The sequence below is a fragment of the Rattus norvegicus genome, chromosome 18 (genome assembly GCF_021556685.1).
Source record: "Rattus norvegicus strain SHRSP/BbbUtx chromosome 18, alternate assembly SHRSP_T2T, whole genome shotgun sequence".
In the NCBI taxonomy this organism is placed as follows: domain Eukaryota; kingdom Metazoa; phylum Chordata; class Mammalia; order Rodentia; family Muridae; genus Rattus; species Rattus norvegicus.
The window spans coordinates 15,715,217-15,736,931 of record NC_141551.1 but is presented as its reverse complement, the minus strand read 5'-3'; the positions used below and the strand labels follow the sequence as shown (position 1 = coordinate 15,736,931).

Here is a 21,715-nt window from a genome sequence, read left to right as displayed (position 1 = left end):
CTTAGTACAAAATCATTCTAGTGCTGAGCATGGTGACACACGGCTTTAATCTCAGCTTGGGAATGAGGGGGAAGTGGATTTCTGTGAGTTTTAGGTTAGCCAGGACTATAAAAAAAAAAAAAAACAACCTAAAACAACAAGTCCTTTCTAATACATGACCATAAGTCATAAAATCAATGGTATAAGTTTCAATATCTACAGAGAAATATAACTTTGAAATCATTAATTCCCAATTATTATCAACTTACCCCAAAGGAGTTTTTCAAATGACTTCATATCACAAATCCACATGTCTCAAACCATCTGTTAAAAAATAAATTGCCTAAAATCAGTGAACTTCAGAGTTAACTCTTTCCTCACCCCACACTTCCACTACCTGTACACAGACTGTAGGCCAGCTGCCCACCTGAATGCAAGGGCCACTGATTATTCAGCTGCTTCCCCAAAACTAAGTATGGCAGAAGAGGCATGGGCACTCCACTGAATTTCTATTTTAAGAATAAGTGAGTTAATTAATAAAATGTCACTAACCAAAACCTCAGGGGAAACAGTGTACCTCATCTTTTCTCCTCCTAGAACGGCCTCAACTTTTCAGAGGAGAAGGCCAGAGACCAGCAGACAACACCTACAGTAGATACTGTTCACTCCTTCCTTCACACCCACTATTCTTCACCGTGTCAGCAGACTCCAGAGAATTCCTGTGATAATTCTCTACTAGGCCACCTACACCTGACTGGCCTAGGCCAACCACAACCACAGTCACTGTATTATATCTTACACAAGTACAAAACTAAGTCATGGTCAATGAAACCAGTAAGGAAAGATGTTAGAAAGCATTGGAGAACATTTTCTCTTTATGGAAAAAAAATGATAAAGAAAAAATAGTATCTTCTTCCCTCTTTGAATCAACATATATTTCAAGTCCTGAAGCTATCTCGAAGCTTTAAGGAAGACTTCATCATGCCGGGAATGGCAAAGAAACTGTGGAAAGCAGTGGAGCTTGGATGCATCCTGAAATCAGACCAACCTTGAAACTTCCTTCCATGTATGATATGAACCTCTCTGTGAGAGGTTAACCTTTCAGGAATGAGGTACTGTACTCCTACAGTCAACACCCCACCCCAAACATCCTGCAAGCCACAATTATTATTCAGATCAGAATGGATCCTGTGAAGGAAAAAATAAAGTATAAAGTACGCTGTGACACACCCATCTTAGAAATGGTATTATTGTCAGGTGCCATTTAACAAGACTGTGTTCTGAGAAACATGTCATGAGGTACAATCATTATTATGTGAACCTACAAGTGTTACTTATAAAATCCTAGCAGCAAAGCCTACTATGACTCTAGGTTCTATGGTATATATCACTGTATATTTGGTAACTCTGTCTGAATCCTGTTATGTAGTACATGGCTACAGCTAATCAACTGAAGATCATATATCCACAGTACGTTCAAACACTGTCAATTACATGCCAGACACTATGCTAACAGAGAAAACTAAAACATGAAAAAGTTTAGGCTCTGGTGCTCCTCCCAAAGACTGTATGTTAGAAACTTAAACCCAAAATTTGAATGCTGATATTATCTGAGGCCATAAAGAATGGGGACTCTCATGATGAGATCAGTGTCCTTACAGAAAGAAGAGAGACCATTGACTTTTTTTTTGAGACAGGGTCTCATTATGTAACCTTGGTTGACCGAGCATTCACTATGTAGACCAAGCTAGTCTCAAATTCATGGGTCACCTGCCTAATGCCTCCCTAGTGCTAGGGATAAAGGCATGCGCCTTTGCCGTGCCTGCTTTGCATGCTGGCTTTCACCATGTGATGCTCCTCCACCTTGTTGTAACACAGCAAGAAAGTCCTCGTCAGAGATGACTACTTGACACTGGACTTCTTAGCCTCCAAAACTAGGACAGACAATACATGGCTTTTATTTGATTCATTTTTTTCAAGACTCTGTGGTAGAAACACAAAACGGACTATCAGATCCTGCCTTAACAAATCTAACTTTGGATGGGATCAGGTGATGGAGCACAGAATAACTTACAAAGTGACTTCGTATTTTTGCAAAGGGTTCAAAAGTATGAGAAGATGGAGATTACAAGGAAAAAACTGGTGAGGAGAAAGACCAACTTGTTTTATAATAGAAAAAAAGGCCAAAAATATATTTACATAAACTGAGCTAAAACACAGAAGCAGGAAAATACAGGATTGCCTGTCAATGGCATAGGAGCTCACAGTTCAACAGCACATGGTGAACAGGAATTGTTAACTACATTCTAAGGCCTCACTCAGTACTAAGTGATACTCAGAGTAAATTACTAATTTCTTCTGTCACTTTTATGTCTTCAACACAAATGCCTATTTTTTTTTAAAGACTTTATATTCGGTTTCCTCTAACCAAAACCTAAGCTACTAGGAAACAACATCAAACATCACTCTGAGGAGCAGTTTCTGGGAAGTAAAGAATCCAACAGGAACTTCCCCAGATGAGAGCACCACAGTATTTTCTAGTCAACATAGTTACTAAGCGTATTGTCATGTGAACTGCAAAGCCTGTATTCTGTCTAACATCATCATTACAGTATCTGGCAGTTCTTGGCACAAGACAGAGAAAGAAACTCAATAATTATTACAAGAATAAAAATACTAGACAACACACTTGAGAACTGAAAATAAAATGTAAGGTCTCCATGTTTATATGTAGGACAGATATTTAATTTATGTTGGGCTTTTTATTTAAGTATCACACTGAAAACAAGTAAAAAGAGATTGTTAAAACATCTAAGTGGAGAGGTAGGGACAATGTCCATGGCTCTCTGCCAGTAATTCCTCTAGACTTTCTTAGTGGTCCTTTCCTAGGTTAATATTTACTACTCTGAATTCTGCCATGAAGCTCAATGCTCTGAGTTCAGATGTGGAGTGCGGCCCAGAGTTAGAGAGAATATTCAACAAATAGCTTTACAAAAAAAGGAAGGAGAGGAGAGGGAAGTGGAGGAGAGGAGAAAGAAGGAAAAAAAATCAAAGTTTTAGAAAAAAGTAACATCTATTCAAAAGAGAATTAGGAATGGGATTTAAAAAAAAAATCACAGAAAATTTGCCAATATAGAAAGTATAAAATGACAGAAATTAAACCAAGTATGAGTAACCGATAAAGATAAAAAGACAAAATGTGTACATTAAAAGGTGTGAAGTTTAATGACGTGGCATGTACTTGGCATGTGGACAAACCATAAAGATTCCACAAGGTCCTATTGGTAAAAGCACAGTAGATGTGTGCATACAAAGTGCAAAGTTATATAAATGAATCTGCCATGAGCAGTTTTGGTCTCTGGATGAAACAAGAACAATTATCTGCAAACAAACAGGAAGAAACTAGAGAAATGGCGACCCTGGAAAGAGGGAGCTGAACTAGGTGAGCTACAAGGCACAAGAGTGAATGAATACTCAACCGTTAATGTACTGTATGAAGTTAAAAGATTAGCCAAAGACAGAGAGAAAATGTCACAGAACAGCTCATGGATTTTAGTATTAGAACATATAAAAACTTCTCCAAATGAAGAAAGAAGGCAGAGTTGGAAACTTAGCTTTATGGTAAGCACTGGTCTAGGATGGCAAGGCCCCGGGTTCAATCCCCAGCACCAACAGAATAAGAGGAAGAATGAATAATGAAAGCAGGAGGAACATGATGACAACCAGTGAAGAAAGGAACTGGTGATCTCTAGTAAAGCTCAAGAAAGCACCCCACAGCCCTTCATAATCCAACCCCAGGTTCACAGTCTGAAGGTATTTACACTGAGTATGAGGACTACAGGATAGTCTATAGTGGCCAAGTAAAGAGTGACAACCTGAAGGTACATCCAGAGGAAAATGGGAGTGGGGACGCAGGCACACTGCAGACATGGGTGCACAAAAGACTTAGTTTGGTTCTAACTCACAACTCCAGCTCCAAAGAATCTGGATTCCTTCTGGCTTCCAAAGGTGTACACGTACAGGCAAGCATGCAAATTAAATAAAACTATTTTACATGAAAATGAATGACATATATAACAAAGTACTAGACAGCAGATAAACTGAATAAACCAGAACTATGTCTGTGTCACTATGAGTACAAGGAGTGAGAGACACCATTTTCAGTGCAGGTATAGCTTATTCCATTTAACAAGTCAAAGCAAGACACACTGCTTAGGCCCCAAACTATATTACAAACACAGAATTACACACCAAAGACACATTAGTGACTACTGCTAGGGAGGAAAGAAGGGCTTCAAAAATACTGGAACTTTTTCTATACAAAGAATGTAAATTTTTGGAGACTAGCAGCTGCCCACTTCGTCAACACTTACTTTCCTGCTCTTCATCCAATCAAACTGCTACGCGACTGCAGCGGCAGGTTTACCCTTCAGAAAAATCAGGGCTGCCCAGCTGGGTGCGGAGGAGCCTGACGGCACTGGAGGACAGCCCTGTAACCCTGACTCCCACAGTGTTCCTGCTGCCTGAGACATGATTGAAAGAACTGTGCAAAAATGGATTTTCTTAGCAATCATGGGGTAATATTTTTAAAAAAAGATACAAGCTGAAAATAACGAACTTCCATTAATGTATAAATTTATTGGTAATTTTAGATAGTTGTGTAGGGTATATTTTGATTAGTTCATTTTTGTGGAACTAACAAGTTAATTCCAGATCTATCTGGAAAAAGGTCAAGAATTGTCAAGCTATTTCAGAAGCCAATGCTTACTGTATGAGAGCTTTAAGACTTAGTATAAAACCTGTATGTGTAGCTTAGTGACATATGTTTTAACATATGTGAAAATCCTGGGTTTGGTTCTTATGGTCGTTTGAATATGCTTGGCCCAGGGAGTGGCACTGTTAGGAGGTGTGGCCTTGCTGGAGGAAACTGTCACTGTGGAGGTGGGCTTGGAGACCCTCCTCCTAGCCACCTGGAAACAGTCTGCTCCTGCCTTCCTTTGGATGAAGATACAGAACTCTCAACTGCCATGCTTCCTGCCATTATAATGGACTGAACTTCAGAACCTACTTAAAGATATTGCTCTGCCTGCTATTGTTGGATTTTAAACATTCCCACAACGCCCCACACTTTAAATCTTGACCACAAGCCAGTATGCTATTACAAAGTGGTGGAATCTTTCTAAAATGGGTGCCTAGTTAAAGGCAGGAGGTCACAGAGAGAAGGTGCTTCTGAAGAGGATATTGGGACTTCCTATTTCTCTTTTTCCTTCTCAGCTGTTATGAGGTAGACTGGCTGCCTGTATCGTGCCCCCAACTCTGCTTCCACATGCAACAATACAGGAACAATCAACTCTGGACTAAGACCTCTGATAACATGAGCCAATGTAAATCTTTCCTCTCTTAAAGCCAGTTTATCTTAATGTGTTACAGCATGAAAAGCTGATTTAACACAATCCTAAAGACACATATTTTCTTTTAAATACTCAATTAGGTGGATTTTTAGCTATTCTGAGACATTACTAAATTTTGTTATATGTTGCTAGTTTAGAGCAACAAAACTGACTTTACTGTTGTAACTGTATATAAAGCAAGCTAGTAAACTTATAAATCTGAAAATTCTCTAGAGACCCTTGAATTTTCTATGAAAACATCCACACTGACTCTCAAGGATGATCACTGTTTCTTTTAGCCTGGTAGCTTCTACCGCCTAGGGTCTTCAAGAGAAATGTACTGAAATGAAAAGGTAGGTGTTTACTGCTGCTAAGGTCTAAAGGAACACTAGGAATGTCTTGCCATCAAGTACACTTGCTGTAGGCCTTTCATAGACTCCTGTGGTGGCTTGAATGAAAATGACTACCAAAGTGCTCGCTTCGGCAGCACATATACTAAAATTGGAACGATACAGAGAAGATTAGCATGGCCCCTGCGCAAGGATGACACGCAAATTCGTGAAGCGTTCCATATTTTTCAAGCTATACCCTAGAAGAAGCAAGAAACTAATCGTCTTGGCAACAAAACAAAGAGAATGAAAGCACACAAACATAACCTCACATCCAAATATGAATATAACGGGAAGCAATAATCACTATTCCTTAATATCTCTCAATATCAATGGCCTCAACTCCCCAATAAAAAGACATAGATTAAGAAACTGGATACGCAACGAGGACCCTGCTTTCTGCTGCCTACAGGAAACACACCTCAGAGACAAAGACAGACACTACCTCAGAGTGAAAGGCTGGAAAACAACTTTCCAAGCAAATGGTCAGAAGAAGCAAGCTGGAGTAGCCATTCTAATATCAAATAAAATCAATTTCCAACTAAAAGTCATCAAAAAAGATAAGGAAGGACACTTCATATTCATCAAAGGAAAAATCCACCAAGATGAACTCTCAATCCTAAATACCTATGCCCCAAATACAAGGGCACCTACATACGTAAAAGAAACCTTACTAAAGCTCAAAACACACATTGCACCTCACACAATAATAGTGGGAGATTTCAACACCCCACTCTCATCAATGGACAGATCATGGAAACAGAAATTAAACAGTGATGTCGACAGACTAAGAGAAGTCATGAGCCAAATGGACTTAATGGATATTTATAGAACATTCTATCCTAAAGCAAAAGGATATACCTTCTTCTCAGCTCCTCATGGTACTTTCTCCAAAACTGACCATATAATTGGTCAAAAAACGGGCCTCAACAGGTACAGAAAGATAGAAATAATCCCATGCGTGCTATCAGACCACCACGGCCTAAAGCTGGTCTTCAATAACAATAAGGGAAGAATGCCCACACATACGTGGAAATTGAACAATGCTCTACTCAATGATAACCTGGTCAAGGAAGAAATAAAGAAAGAAATGAAAGACTTTTTAGAATTTAATGAAAATGAAGGTAAAACATACCCAAACTTATGGGACACAATGAAAGCTGTGCTAAGAGGAAAACTCATAGCTCTGAGTGCCTGCAGAAAGAAACAGGAAAGAGCATATGTCAGCAGCTTGACAGCACACCTAAAAGCTCTAGAACAAAAAGAAGCACATACACCCAGGAGGAGTAGAAGGCAGGAAATAATCAAACTCAGAGCTGAAATCAACCAAGTAGAAACAAAAAGGACCATAGAAAGAATCAACAGAACCAAAAGTTGGTTCTTTGAGAAAATCAACAAGATAGATAAACCCTTAGCCAGACTAACGAGAGGACACAGAGAGTGCGTCCAAATTAACAAAATCAGAAATGAAAAGGGAGACATAACTACAGATTCAGAGGAAATTCAAAAAATCATCAGATCTTACTATAAAAACCTATATTCAACAAAACTTGAAAATCTTCAGGAAATGGACAATTTCCTAGACAGATACCAGGTATCAAAGTTAAATCAGGAACAGATAAACCAGTTAAACAACCCCATAACTCCTAAGGAAATAGAAGCAGTCATTAAAGGTCTCCCAACCAAAAAGAGCCCAGGTCCAGACGGGTTTAGTGCAGAATTCTATCAAACCTTCATAGAAGACCTCATACCAATATTATCCAAACTATTCCACAAAATTGAAACAGATGGAGCCCTACCGAATTCCTTCTACGAAGCCACAATTACTCTTATACCTAAACCACACAAAGACACAACAAAGAAAGAGAACTTCAGACCAATTTCCCTTATGAATATCGACGCAAAAATACTCAATAAAATTCTGGCAAACCGAATTCAAGAGCACATCAAAACAATCATCCACCATGATCAAGTAGGCTTCATCCCAGGCATGCAGGGATGGTTTAATATACGGAAAACCATCAACGTGATCCATTATATAAACAAACTGAAAGAACAGAACCACATGATCATTTCATTAGATGCTGAGAAAGCATTTGACAAAATTCAACACCCCTTCATGATAAAAGTCCTGGAAAGAATAGGAATTCAAGGCCCATACCTAAACATAGTAAAAGCCATATACAGCAAACCAGTTGCTAACATTAAACTAAATGGAGAGAAACTTGAAGCAATCCCACTAAAATCAGGGACTAGACAAGGCTGCCCACTCTCTCCCTACTTATTCAATATAGTTCTTGAAGTTCTAGCCAGAGCAATCAGACAACAAAAGGAGATCAAGGGGATACAGATTGGAAAAGAAGAGGTCAAAATATCACTATTTGCAGATGACATGATAGTATATTTAAGTGATCCCAAAAGTTCCACCAGAGAACTACTAAAGCTGATAAACAACTTCAGCAAAGGGGCTGGGTATAAAATTAACTCAAATAAATCAGTTGCCTTCCTCTATACAAAAGAGAAACAAGCCGAGAAAGAAATTAGGGAAACGACACCCTTCATAATAGACCCAAATAATATGAAGTACCTCGGTGTGACTTTAACCAAGCAAGTAAAAGATCTGTACAATAAGAACTTCAAGACACTGAGGAAAGAAATTGAAGAAGACCTCAGAAGATGGAAAGATCTCCCATGCTCATGGATTGGCAGGATTAATATAGTAAAAATGGCCATTTTACCAAAAGCAATCTACAGATTCAATGCAATCCCCATCAAAATACCAATCCAATTCTTCAAAGAGTTAGACAGAACAATTTGCAAATTCATCTGGAATAACAAAAAACCCAGGATAGCTAAAGCTATCCTCAACAATAAAAGGACTTCAGGGGGAATCACTATCCCTGAACTCAAGCAGTATTACAGAGCAATAGTGATAAAAACTGCATGGTATTGGTACAGAGACAGACAGATAGACCAATGGAATAGAATTGAAGACCCAGAAATGAACCCACACACCTATGGTCACTTGATTTTTGACAAAGGAGCCAAAACCATCCAATGGAAAAAAGATAGCATTTTCAGCAAATGGTGCTGGTTCAACTGGAGGGCAACATGTAGAAGAATGCAGATCGATCCATCCTTATCACCCTGTACAAAGCTTAAGTCCAAGTGGATCAAGGACCTCCACATCAAACCAGACACACTCAAACTAATAGAAGAAAAACTAGGGAAGCATCTGGAACACATGGGCACTGGAAAAAATTTCCTGAACAAAACACCAATGGCTTATGCTCTAAGATCAAGAATCGACAAATGGGATCTCATAAAACTGCAAAGCTTCTGTAAGGCAAAGGACACTGTGGTTAGGACAAAACGGCAACCAACAGATTGGGAAAAGACCTTTACCAATCCTACAACAGATAGAGGCCTTATATCCAAATATACAAAGAACTCAAGAAGTTAGACCGCAGGGAAACAAATAACCCTATTAAAAAATGGGGTTCAGAGCTAAACAAAGAATTCACAGCTGAGGAATGCCGAATGGCTGAGAAACACCTAAAGAAATGTTCAACATCTTTAGTCATAAGGGAAATGCAAATCAAAACAACCCTGAGATTTCACCTCACACCAGTGAGAATGGCTAAGATCAAAAACTCAGGTGACAGCAGATGCTGGCGAGGATGTGGAGAAAGAGGAACACTCCTCCATTGTTGGTGGGATTGCAGACTGGTAAAACCATTCTGGAAATCAGTCTGGAGGTTCCTCAGAAAATTGGACATTGAACTGCCTGAGGATCCAGCTATACCTCTCTTGGGCATATACCCAAAAGATGCCTCAACATATAAAAGAGACACGTGCTCCACTATGTTCATCGCAGCCTTATTTATAATAGCCAGAAACTGGAAAGAACCCAGATGCCCTTCAACAGAGGAATGGATACAGAAAATGTGGTACATCTACACAATGGAATATTACTCAGCTATCAAAAACAACGACTTTATGAAATTCGTAGGCAAATGGTTGGAACTGGAAAATATCATCCTGAGTGAGCTAACCCAATCACAGAAAGACATATATTGTATGCACTCATTGATAAGTGGCTATTAGCCCAAATGCTTGAATTACCCTAGATCCCTAGAACAAACGAAACTCAAGACGGATGATCAAAATGTGAATGCTTCTTTAAATGAGGAAAAAGAATACCCTTGGCAGGGAAGGGAGAGGCAAAGATTAAAACAGAGACTGAAGGAACACCCATTCAAAGCCTGCCCCACATGTGGCCCATACATATACAGCCACCCAATTAGACAAGATGGATGAAGCAAAGAAGTGCAGACCAACAGGAGCCGGATGTAGATCGCTCCTGAGAGACACAGCCAGAATACAGCAAATACAGAGGCGAATGCCAGCAGCAAACCACTGAACTGAGAATAGGTCCCCCGTTGAAGGAATCAGAGAAAGAACTGGAAGAGCTTGAAGGGGCTCGAGACCCCAAAAGTACAACAATGTCAAGCAACCAGAGCTTCCAGGGACTAAGCCACTACCTAAAGACTATACATGGACTGACCCTGGACTCTGACCCCATAGGTAGCAATGAATATCCTAGTAAGAGCACCAGTGGAAGGGGAAGCCCTGGGTCCTGCTAAGACTGAACCCCCAGTGAACTAGACTATGGGGGGAGGGCGGCAATGGGGGGAGGGTTGGGAGGGGAACACCCATAAGGAAGGGGAGGGGGGAGGGGGATATTTGCCCGGAAACCGGGAAAGGGAATAACACTTGAAATGTATATAAGAAATACTCAAGTTAATAAAAAAAAAAAAAAAAGAAAAGAAAATGACTACCAAAGACTCATTCATTTGAACGTTGGTCTGAAGTTGGTGGAATATTGGGGGAAAGATTAGAGATGGTCTTGTTGGAGTAGGTGTGTCACTAGGGGTGAGCTTTGAGGTTTCAAAAGCCCACACCATTCCCAGTTAAAATTACCCCGCCCCTCCCCGCCTCTTGATTGCAGATAAGGATGTAAATTCTCAGCTATAGCACCAGCACCATGTCTGTCTAGTACCACATCCCCTGCAATGATGGTCACGGATTCTCCCTGAGGAGCTGTAAGCTCCGAATAAACTCTACTCTATGAGCTGCATTGCTCTTGATGCTTTGTCACAATAGTAGAAAAGAGATGACACACGTTCTTAATCTGGATCAACACACACCTTTAACCCAGGTCTTCAGACAGACCTTTAATGTGGGCCATACCTTCTGCTGGAGGCCTATATGAGGACAATGGAAGAAGAGGTTTTTTTTCTCCTTGCCTGCTTGCACTTATTGGCCAGCACATCTACTGAAGCCTACTTCTTCAGGATTCCAGCTTGTACAGCAGTTGGTACAAGGGACTGGGGTATTGCTGTGATAAGCCTGACCACACTTTTGTTTGGAGGAATGTGGACTTGGGGACTTTGGAAAGCAGGGGAATGCTTTAAGTGGGGCTTAATAGACCTCCGTAAAAACATGGAAGACAGTGGTGCTGAGGGTGATTAGAACTGTAGGGCTGGCTCAAGAGGTTTCAGAGAAGAATTTTAGCATGTGGCCTAGAGGCAGTTCTTGTGATATTTTGGTGAAGAATGTGGCTGCTTTTTGCCTTTGTCTAAAAAGTCTGCCTAAGGCTAAAATGAAGAGATTTAGATTAATTGCATTGATGAAGGTAATCTCAGAACAGCCTAGCACAGACTCTGCCCATCCTGTGGTTCTCTCTTCTGAAGAGCCTTCTGACCAGACATAGCAAATTTAGAAAGGAAAAATACAAAATGTACAGTTCAAAGATTAAAGGGGCAGGAAGTGAAATGGAGCTAAATCCTATGTTCAAGGATATTAAATGGACTAAGGGAGTGGTAACCTCAGGGCAAGATTCCACCCAGCTAAGCATATTTCTGAGTCTGCAGTTAAACAGGGATAATTATCATATTAGGTGTTATTATGACCTGGTTGTTGTTTTTATTTGGACATGAGAAAATATGATTGTATGTCAAATTGACAAGGGATGGATTGTGATGGCTATTCTTGGTTGTCAACCTAATTATTTACCTGGAATGAGCTACAATCCAGAAATGGAAGGCACACCTGTGATCCGGATCTTGAGGCTGGAAGACACAGGCTTCTGATCCAGATCTTGAGGAATAGTAGTCATGTTTACAAAGAAAGATCTTGTGAAAAGGAAATTTTAAAGATGCTTAGGTTCAGGGCAGTATCTAACTGGGGCTGGCTTACAGTTTCAGAGGTTCAGTCCAGCACCATCATGGTGAGAAACAGCAGTGTCAAGGCACACATGATGCTGAAGAAGGAGTTGGTAGTCCTGCATATTGATTTGAAGGCAGCTAGGAGATTATCTTCTGCACTGGGTGTAGCTAGATCATATATGTGAGACCTCAAAGCCCACCAGCACAGTAATGCATTTCCTCTAACAAGGTCACACCTACTCCAACAAGGCCATACCCCCTAATAGTGTCACTCCCTATGGGTCAAGCAGTCAAACACATGCATCTATGAGGGCCACACCCATTCTGTGGACCACAAAGGCTACTGGTAAAAGTACAGCCTAATTGTAGTGGAAGACCCCAGTGTTTTAGAGATGCCAGTATCATAGGAATGGCCACTAAAAATACCAGCAACAATGGCCTGGAGTCAGCCAGAGCCTAGAGTGCTTCAGAAGACAGAGCTGGAAAAGTGATGCAAGCCCTTTGTCAAAACCATGTGTGGATCCCAGGCAATGGAACAAGAACTGAGAAGTTGAAGTTGTCCTAGAGACCATAAGATGTTAGAGAAGCCAGAGTCATGGATACCTGCTGCAGAAGGCTGCAACAGGGAGTGGAACCAGCCAAGAGAAAAAACTGTGTTATAGTAACAAAGCTGAAAGGAGTTGAACATCAGACATGAAGACACAGAGTTTGGAGTTTGCCCAGCTGGTTTTTGGTCATGCTCTGGTCCAATATTACCTCACTATGACGATATGGAATAATAATTGTGCCGGGAGCCAAGCCCACTTATACACCCTCTGTTTCAGGAATTGTTCTCAGGACTGTTTCAGGCCCACTGTCTCTGGGAAGCCTAGCCAGCTATCTGTTCTTATTAGTACACCTGCAACTTGCGGTTTATGGTCACAGGAACCCAAAGAACAATGGAAGGGTGGTGATGGTGATGAATTGGGTCTTGGGCCCTGAGTGGCTTTCCCACTTGCTTGTCTTTATAAGCCACTGCCCTGAAATAAAGTTTGAGAGCTTGATCAGACTACGACTTGCTCTCCTTCTTCGAATCTCCTGTCCCCCCATTCTTTCACCCCCCCTCCTCAAGTTCCCGATGTTCCTGGTTGTCAACTTGACTCTATCTAAAATGAACTACAACCCAGAACTGGAGGGCTCACCTGTGATCCAGATCTTGAGTCTGGAAGACACAAATTTCTGACCTGGATCTTGGCATGGAGATTTTGAGGCAAAGTGGCTATGAAAAGCTTAGGCCTAGGCAAGGTAGTACATGCCTTTAACCCCAAGAGACTGAGGCAAGGAGACCTCTGAGTCCAAGGTCAGCCTGGGACAAAACAAGACCCAGATCCAGGCATGGTGGTACACCCCTTTAATCTGGGTCACACCTTCTGCTGGAGACTAACAAAAGGTCGTGGGAAAAAGGAAGATTCGATCTTCTTTGCCTGCTTGCATTTACTTGCCAGTATTATTTGTTGGAACCTACTTCCATAGAAGACCAGCTGAAACAACTAGCCTCATGGGACTGAGTAATTACTGGATTCTTGGACTTCCCATCCACAGCTGATCATTATTGGAGTAGCTGACTACAGACTGTAAGTCATCCCAACAAATTCCCGTCATATAGAGACATTGCTTACGTTCTGTAACTCTAGAAACCCTGACCAATACAATAATGGATATCCTGTGATGTTGGAAGTATGTGAGCTGCTTTTGGATTTTGATTTTGTAGGAGATTGTAGTAATTATAACAATTAAGTGATTACAGGACTCTCAGAAGAGACTTTGAACTTTTAAATATTATTGAGACTGTGATAGACTTTGGAAGTTGGACTAAATACATTTTTGCATTATGTTAAAGCTTCAAATTTATGGAGGCCAGGGATTGGAATGTAGTGGTTGGAATAGATTTGGTCCCCATAGATTCATGAGTTTCAATGCTTGACCATAAGGAGTGGCAATATTAGGAGGTGTGGCCTTGTTGAAGTAGGTGTGGCCTTATTGGAGGGAGTGTGTTAGGGGTGGGCTTTGAGGTCTCCTCCTAAGCTCAGGCTCCATCCAGTGTGGATAACAGTCTCTCCTGGCTGCCTTTGGATCAAGATAGAGAGCTCTAAGCTCCTTCTCCAGCACCATGTCTGCCTGCACGTTGCCATGCTTCCTGCCATGATGATACTGGACTAAACCTCTGAAACTGTCAGACCCGAGACCCAACTAAATGTTTGTCTTGGTCACTGGTATCTCTGCACAGTAATAAAACCCCAAACTAAGACAATCATTAAAGTGATATCTTTTATCAGGTCAAATAATCTCCTTTCTGTCCTAAGTTTGTAATAGGTTTTTAGACTTCATAAATTAATTTTCTGCATTTTAAAGGCACTGCCATTTTTCTTAAATTTTTCATGTGCTGAGGACATAGCTGAGTGGCAGAGCACTCACTGCCTAGTATAAGGCCCTGGGCTCAATCCAGGTACCAAAAGCAAGGGAAATAACATTTAAACTGCTTCTGTGAATAATTATATTAGTATTCTTTTAAAATGCAAAACCAAACTTGCCTGTTAAAACCTTTTTTTAAATGTAATTATTTCCTTACACCTTACTGAATGCAGCTTATCTAATTTTGACAGCCTGATCTTATGGAGGCATTTTCTCAATTGAGGTTCCTCTCTTTGATGTCAAGTCGACATAAAACTAAATGACCAAGACAACTTACAAAAGGAAGCACTTAACTGAGGGTTAGTCTCTGATTAACATGGTGAGGAAGACAGCAGCAGTCAACCAGGCATGGTGCTGATACAGTAGCTGGGAGCTTTTATCAGTTATCTACAAGTTGAAGACAGAAGGAGGGGTAGAGAATGGCATGGGCTTTTGCAACTTTAAAGCCCAGTGACATACCTCCTTCAACAAGGCCACACTTCATAATCCTTCCCAATTAGTTCTACTAACTGGAGACCAAGCATTCAAACATATGAGCCTATAGGGGCCATTCTTATTCCAACCACTACACACACAAGTAACTATAAACAAGTCTTTTAAAAATATGTACTTATGGGGCTGGGGATTTAGCTCAGTGGTAGAGCGCTTACCTAGGAAGCGCAAGGCCCTGGGTTCGGTCCCCAGCTCCGAAAAAAAGAACCAAAAAAAAAAAAAAAAATATGTACTTATTGCATGTGCCATACCTGACACAGCGTATCTATAACTGTAGAGTGCTTGGTTACAGTCTTCATTGCTCTGCTGACAAACATCACTGACTTCAAGTTTTGTATTGGCTGGTTTTGTGTGTCAACTTAACACAAGCTGGAAACATCACAGAGAAAGGGACCTCAGTTTAGGAAATGCCTCCGTGAGATCCAGCTATAAGGCATTTTCTCACTTAGTTGTGAGTGGTGCCATCCCCTGTGCTGGTTAGTAGCTCTGGGTTCTTTAAGAGAGCAGGCTGAGCAAGCCAGGGGAAGCAAGCCGGTAAGCAGCACCTCTCCATGGCCTCTGCATCAGCTCCTGCCCCCAGGTCCCTTTCCTGTGTGAGTTCAAGTCCTGACTTCCTTTGGTGAGGAGCAGCAATGTGGAAGTGTAAGCTGAATAAACCCTTTCTTCCTCAACTTATTTCTTGGTCACGGTGTTTCATTGCAGCAATAGAAGCCCTGATGAAGATGAGTTTTTTCTTACTTCTTTGACCGTGAGTTCATACTCTACTTTCTAAGGCTACACCTAAGCCTCTTAAGTCTAGAATGCAACATTCCTGAAGAAAGCACCTAGATTAATGCAATCCTAAGTGTAGGGAAGATAAAAGGATCAAGTCTTTGATGTCAGTCTTGTCTACAGAGTGAGTTTAAGGCTAGCCTGAGATACATGTGACACTATTCAGGAAAGGGGAAAGAGGCAAAGGAGGGAGCCTGGGGAAAGAAAAGGAGGAAATGAGAAGAATAAAAGGGGAAAGGGAATGAACAAAGGGTTTGGCTTGATTGGTTATTAGTCCTAAGACCAAAACCTGAGACCACTTTCCACTAAATTTTTATCTTGGGTTTTTTGTACCATTTCCATAGTATGAGCTCTATCTCCAGGTAGAGTGGACCTACTATTTTAGACTCCCAGTGAACACAAGGTAAGACAAACATGTTATGGTTTGAGTCTTGAAATGTTCCCAACTAGCTCTAGTATTTGAACACTTGCTCTCCAGCTGTAGAGGATGTGGCCTAACTGAGTGGGAAGCTAAAGCAGGCCTTAAAAGTTGTATCTCTTCCAATGCCTGCCCAAGTGCTGTACTTTCTAGTTAGCCATCACTAAGGAACTAAGTCACATTGTCTCTGTCCTATGCAGATTGAACTAGGAGTCAAATGATCCTTGCTCAAGTTCCTTCTGTCAGATATGTTGTTAACAGGAACAAGAAAAGGACTTCACACACTCTTCTCTGCACACTTCACTTCCAATCCTTGTATCCTCCAACAGGTTTGCTATTTCTTCCTAGTATATTCACTGATTATTTTTAGGGAATTTCAGCTTTACGCGAAGGTCCCGTGGATATTCTCACCTTACTCAACCCTTGGACTGTCCAGCCTTTCATGGCTACTCTGTAAAAACCAAAACTCCAGGCTTCTTTGGCCTTCAGAACACCAGCAGGACAACAAGTGTGGCTGTTGTGCTTACTTCCTCTGGAGCTCACGGTTTTCTTCCCAAGACGCTCTGAAAAGTCTACTTGCTTACATGTCAGCTCAACAATGAACTTTTACAAAATATTTAAAATAGCCCAATATTTTTTAATTTGTATTTATTTTTAAGTGTATGGGCGTTTTGCCTGCAAGTATGTCAGCATACCATTTGTGTTATCTGATCTCTGAGGAGGCTAGACTAGCCTTTGATATCCATTGGGACTAGAATTAAAGAAAGTGGTGAGCAGACATGTATGTGGGTACTGGATATTGAATCCAAATCTTCTAGAAGAGCAGCCAATGTTTTTATACCAAGCCATCTCTCTGACCCAACAGTTTTAATCTTAAAAAAAAAAAAATTAAAAAACTTAAGTCTCACATTTGCCACACTGCCAAAAAACAGAAGCATCTATGAGCTCTTAACAGTTAAATCACTAAGTATTTATCCCAAAAGAAATGTATCAACTCTACTTAAAAGACAGAGGAAACTGGTTTGTTTAACAATTATGTGCCAAACAAACTTCTAGGCAGTTGGCATACATCAGTAAATTGAGCAAAACTTCATACATTTCCGGATAAAAGCGGAACACCAACTCATAACGAACTTGGACTATACTATAGAAGGCTGTTAAGAACAACAGGAAAAAGTATCAAGTGGTCAAACGAGGAAACAATATCACATATTTGTATTGAGCCTGTAGTCTCAATGGCAGAACATTATGTGCAAGTCTCTGGGTTCAAGCTCCAGGAGTGCGCACATGCTCATAACTGATACACACACACACACACACACACACACACACACACACACACACACACACACACTGACAGTGTAGGACTGTGACCCTACACTAACAGCTACTACTGAAGCACTTCCTCCTAACATACTACTAATTTTTTAAATTAAACATAAGATTGTAACGACTACAAGTAATTTGTTTCTTGGTATGAAGTAGAGGGAGGGGGTTCACAGAAATGCTAACTGCATGGCTCCCATCCACCTCAAAGAAATCAGGGCACTTTCAAATGGGAACACTTGGAGATGCCACTCAAAAAGTTAAGACATTTCCTATCCAAAAATTTCAAGTACCTGAAATTTTAAAACAAATGATAAAATATATAATAGGATCAAATTACTTAATATTTATTGAAATAATGGTTAAATGAACAGAAATAACTTTCATAGTTCTAAAGGTAATTAGAATTTAATTAGGTCACTATTAGTTCCTTTGAAAGGTTTTCTCATCTTGCAAGGCAACTTGTCCAATTTTCTCATTACTTTTTATGAGGATTACTTATTAACTCTTTAAAAAGAATCATGCTTCTTTTCTCCCTGTATAGCATTAGAATATAAAGGTATTAAAATAAACTTTAAAGAAAGAGAGGGAAGGAGGGACAGAGGGAAGGAGGGAGAAAAGAGGAGGGGACTCTTGAGTGCAGACTGCTTCTCCTGAGAACTAGGTTGAATTTGCAGCACCCACAATGGTGCCTCACAACCATCTACAACTCCAGGTCAAGAAATTCAACACCTTCTGGTCTCATGCAGGCACTAGGAATGCATATGGTACATATATACAAAACACCCATAGACACAAAAATTTTTTTAAAAGAAATGAAAAACGAAAAAGACATTCAATGATAATTTCTGGCCTCCACATAATCTGTTCCCCAACCCCAAAATACTCCAGACCCAAGACAGAATTCTGCAGCCCCTACTCTTAATGCTCTTCTCTCTTTATCTTTCAAGTTTTGATTCGTTTTCAAAATCTAAATAATAAAACTAAACCTCACACATTAACACTTTTTAATGACGACAAAATAATAAAGGAACTTTTTGTCAGATAGAAGATCAAAGAACAGGATCTAAAGTATTTAGATCCTTTTAAAAAGGCAAATTTATAGGAAACTTCTACTGTGATTTCCTTTTTAAAACAAAAACATTAGAAACACCTTCACAGAGAAATAAAACAGACCAAGTTGAAGGTAAACTAAGCCAGACATACCAGCATCTTAACACAGCACATGTAGTAAAACTAGCAACAGTACCAGAACTTAAACCCCTCCAAGCTGTAGTCTCGCCCTAGCCAGACTATCCCTCATCCGGTCCAGACCACGAGCATTCCCTGTTCCCTAAGTTTGTCTCCTCACGCTTCCTCAATTTCATAAACTTTCAGATGTTCACAGAACAAGTATCCTTCTAAATACCTGCTGGAGGCTAGAGAGATGGCTTGGTGACTAAAGTGTATTGCTCTTGGAGAGGTAGGTTTCCAGGACTCACAATTGCCTGTAACCCCAGCGCCACAGGATCTGATGCCTCTGGCCTCTACTGGCATCTGCATATGCTTGCACATATCCTTGCCTCTTAATTAAAAAGAAGTCTCCTTTGGCTGGGTATGGTGCCATGCACCTTTAATCCCAGCACTTGGAGGAAAAGATGGGGAGATTTCTGAGTTTGAGGACAGCCTGGCCTACATAGCAAGTTCTACAACAGCCAAGGCAATATAGTTAGCCTTGATCTCAAAAACAAATCAAAACAAAACCTTAAGAAAATGTATAGTTTAGATATTTAATTAAAAAATAATTCTATAAGCTTGTTGAAAATTATAGTACTGATACACAAAATTGGAAAAGTAAATCTCAGAAACAAAATTAACATATTTTGTTATATGGTCAATTTTTTTCCTGTGAAAACAAACCAATAATCACTTATTTAAAGAATAATAACTGATAAAATATCAATACCAATATTTCAATGCTATGGTATACTAAAAATCCACTAAATCAAACACTGTAAATGAAAACATAGTAGAGGAAATAAAGTCCCAATAGTATGCTCAAACACCTCTCTGACCCTCACACGATAGATTCCTGCCCTGAGTTGTCAACTCCAATTTAAGCCAGGAATGAGGAGAAAGGACTGCCTCCTCCTCGATCCCCAGCACAGGTGCAAAAACACAGGGCAGCTTCCTTAAGGACCAGTTTCCTTTCAGTCTCATGAAACTGTCTGTAATTCAAAGCTGAGAAATAAAAAAGGGACAGATAAGGAGCAGGCCACGAAGAATTTTCTAACTGCCATGTCAGCAAGTGACCGCACAGCTGGTTATTTCACTGTGTTCAGGAACGGCTTCTCTGAAGCCGTGTATGAAATGAGGGAAGAAAGGAGCCAGCCACAGAAGTTTCTGTGAAGGCCTTTGAGAGAGAGAACCTGGCTCTCGGTTCACAGCTAACCACTCCTGCTGCCCAAATACCTCATCTTTCTTTTCTCTTTAATTGTTTATTCAATGTGTTCACCTGAGCCGAAAGACACGGGCTAATATGCAATGGACCAGCTACAAACTAGTCCAACTAATACAACAAAACTGAGTATCATCTAGCTTCTTCAATTTATTTCTATCAGTGATCACTACTAGTTTCACCTAAGTTATTTAGCAGGAAAAAAAATCCTAATTGCTGCTAAAATTAACTTAAAAACTAGGAAAACCTGTACAAACAGGGATGTATACAGCAGGTGTTTAACAGCATACATGCTACCTGGCTACTCTTCCATGTGCCTACAGACAACAGGGTGTATGTACGTCTACAAACACAGATACCACCCTCAGCTGTCAAATCAGAGTCCATCACCACTGCTGCAAAGGTCTACTGCTTGTCTTCATTCTGTGATTCTCAGTGACCAGACAGACAGCTCTCAAATAAGTGCACAGGACCAATAAATTCTGAACTCTCAGAACTTACAAGGAAATAAGAACAAAGCAGCACATTCAATAGTAGGGCAGACAGCACATATGGGATAGTTTATTCTGATGTTAGATACTGCTCCTCAAAGTCTCTACTGCTGAACTTGTAGGAGCATCAGTATAAATATCTGTGGGAAGACTTATCCCACCTATCTGTCATTACTGTTACATGCACTGTGGGAAACTCATAGTAAGCACAAAGGTCTCCAGCAAACTGGCTGGCTACCCTGGGTTCAAGTAAGAGACCACCTCACCAGAGACGGCAAACTCCACACTCTCAGGAACATGCACACATCACACACCTGCCTGCAACAGTCACGAACGTGCAGGCACAGCACGCACATACTTATCCTTTCAGCATCCCCACGGGGGAAAACGAAGATGCATGTAGTGCTTAATGTTAATTTCATTAAAAATAATATGATAATTATTAACATATAATTGTATATAATAGCATCCTCTTCTATAAAATAAGATTTCTGTTCTATATAAATTCTAGAATCTTTCAGGACAGACTTTATGGACTCATAAAATATATAGTTACCCAGGGTTCTGCTTAGTTATGCAGGGTTCTGCTTAGAAGGGATTCTGCTTTTGGTTTAACAATCTCTCCGTTATTGTCTTGAAGCATTTGGTCCCCCCCCCCCAAGGGACTCATTTTTCATGTAATTCTGAATTTACAAATTATATAGCTAGTCCTATTCACTGGCATTCAAATACTATGATTACAAAACTGTATACCTACAAGGCTCTGGCTGGAGAGATGGCTCAGTGGTTAGGTTAAGCGCACTAACTGCTCTTCCAGAGGTCCTGACCTCAAATCCCAGCAGCCACATGGTGGCTCACAACTATCTGTAATGGGATCTGATGCCCTCTTCTGGTGTGTCTGAAGACAGCTACAGTGTACTTAAAGAAAAAACGATAACAAAATTAAAGTGATTTGATTTTCATTGGTTTCAGAATGACTTTCAAGAATACAATTACATTCTTTCTCTTCCTAGATCCACAAATTATTCTTTTCCTCTCACACTAACCAACTGACTATACCAAGTCATTTTCTTGAGGCAAATTTCAGACTGTCAATCTGTGCAAAAATACACCTTCCTCCCTCTCACCCCAAAAGATTTGTGATTAAATTATAAATATTTAAAACTCAAGGCAAAATTCAAAAAAACAAGACTTCTGAGCCTCGGTAGCACTACCTATAATCCCTGACCTTAGAAGGTGGGGCAGGAGGATCACAAGCTCAAGGTCAGACTACACTACAAAGCAAGACCCTTACTCATTTCTTTCCTTCTGGCTTCTCTAGCAAAACAAACTCTACTACCC

At 40.4% G+C, this 21,715-nt stretch overlaps 1 protein-coding gene and 1 non-coding gene across 6 annotated transcripts in view; one reads left to right on the top strand and one right to left on the bottom strand.

Moving 5' to 3' along the window:
• The window catches only part of Galnt1 (polypeptide N-acetylgalactosaminyltransferase 1), an 80,008-nt gene that overhangs the window by 44,369 nt on the left and 13,924 nt on the right, over positions 1-21,715 (bottom strand). For 4 of the 5 annotated variants that reach the window (XM_087593538.1, XM_087593537.1, XM_087593539.1 and 1 more), the window contains one exon: positions 249-303. The exons of the other annotated variant lie outside the window; for it this stretch is intronic. The gene's annotated coding sequence lies outside the window, so the exon portion shown is untranslated. Of the gene's footprint in view, positions 1-248; positions 304-21,715 lie in introns of those variants that run through there. 5 annotated transcript variants of the gene reach the window in all.
• Positions 5,841-5,947, top strand: LOC120098426 (U6 spliceosomal RNA). Its single transcript, XR_015643185.1, has one exon. It is a non-coding gene; the product is annotated as a U6 spliceosomal RNA (small nuclear RNA).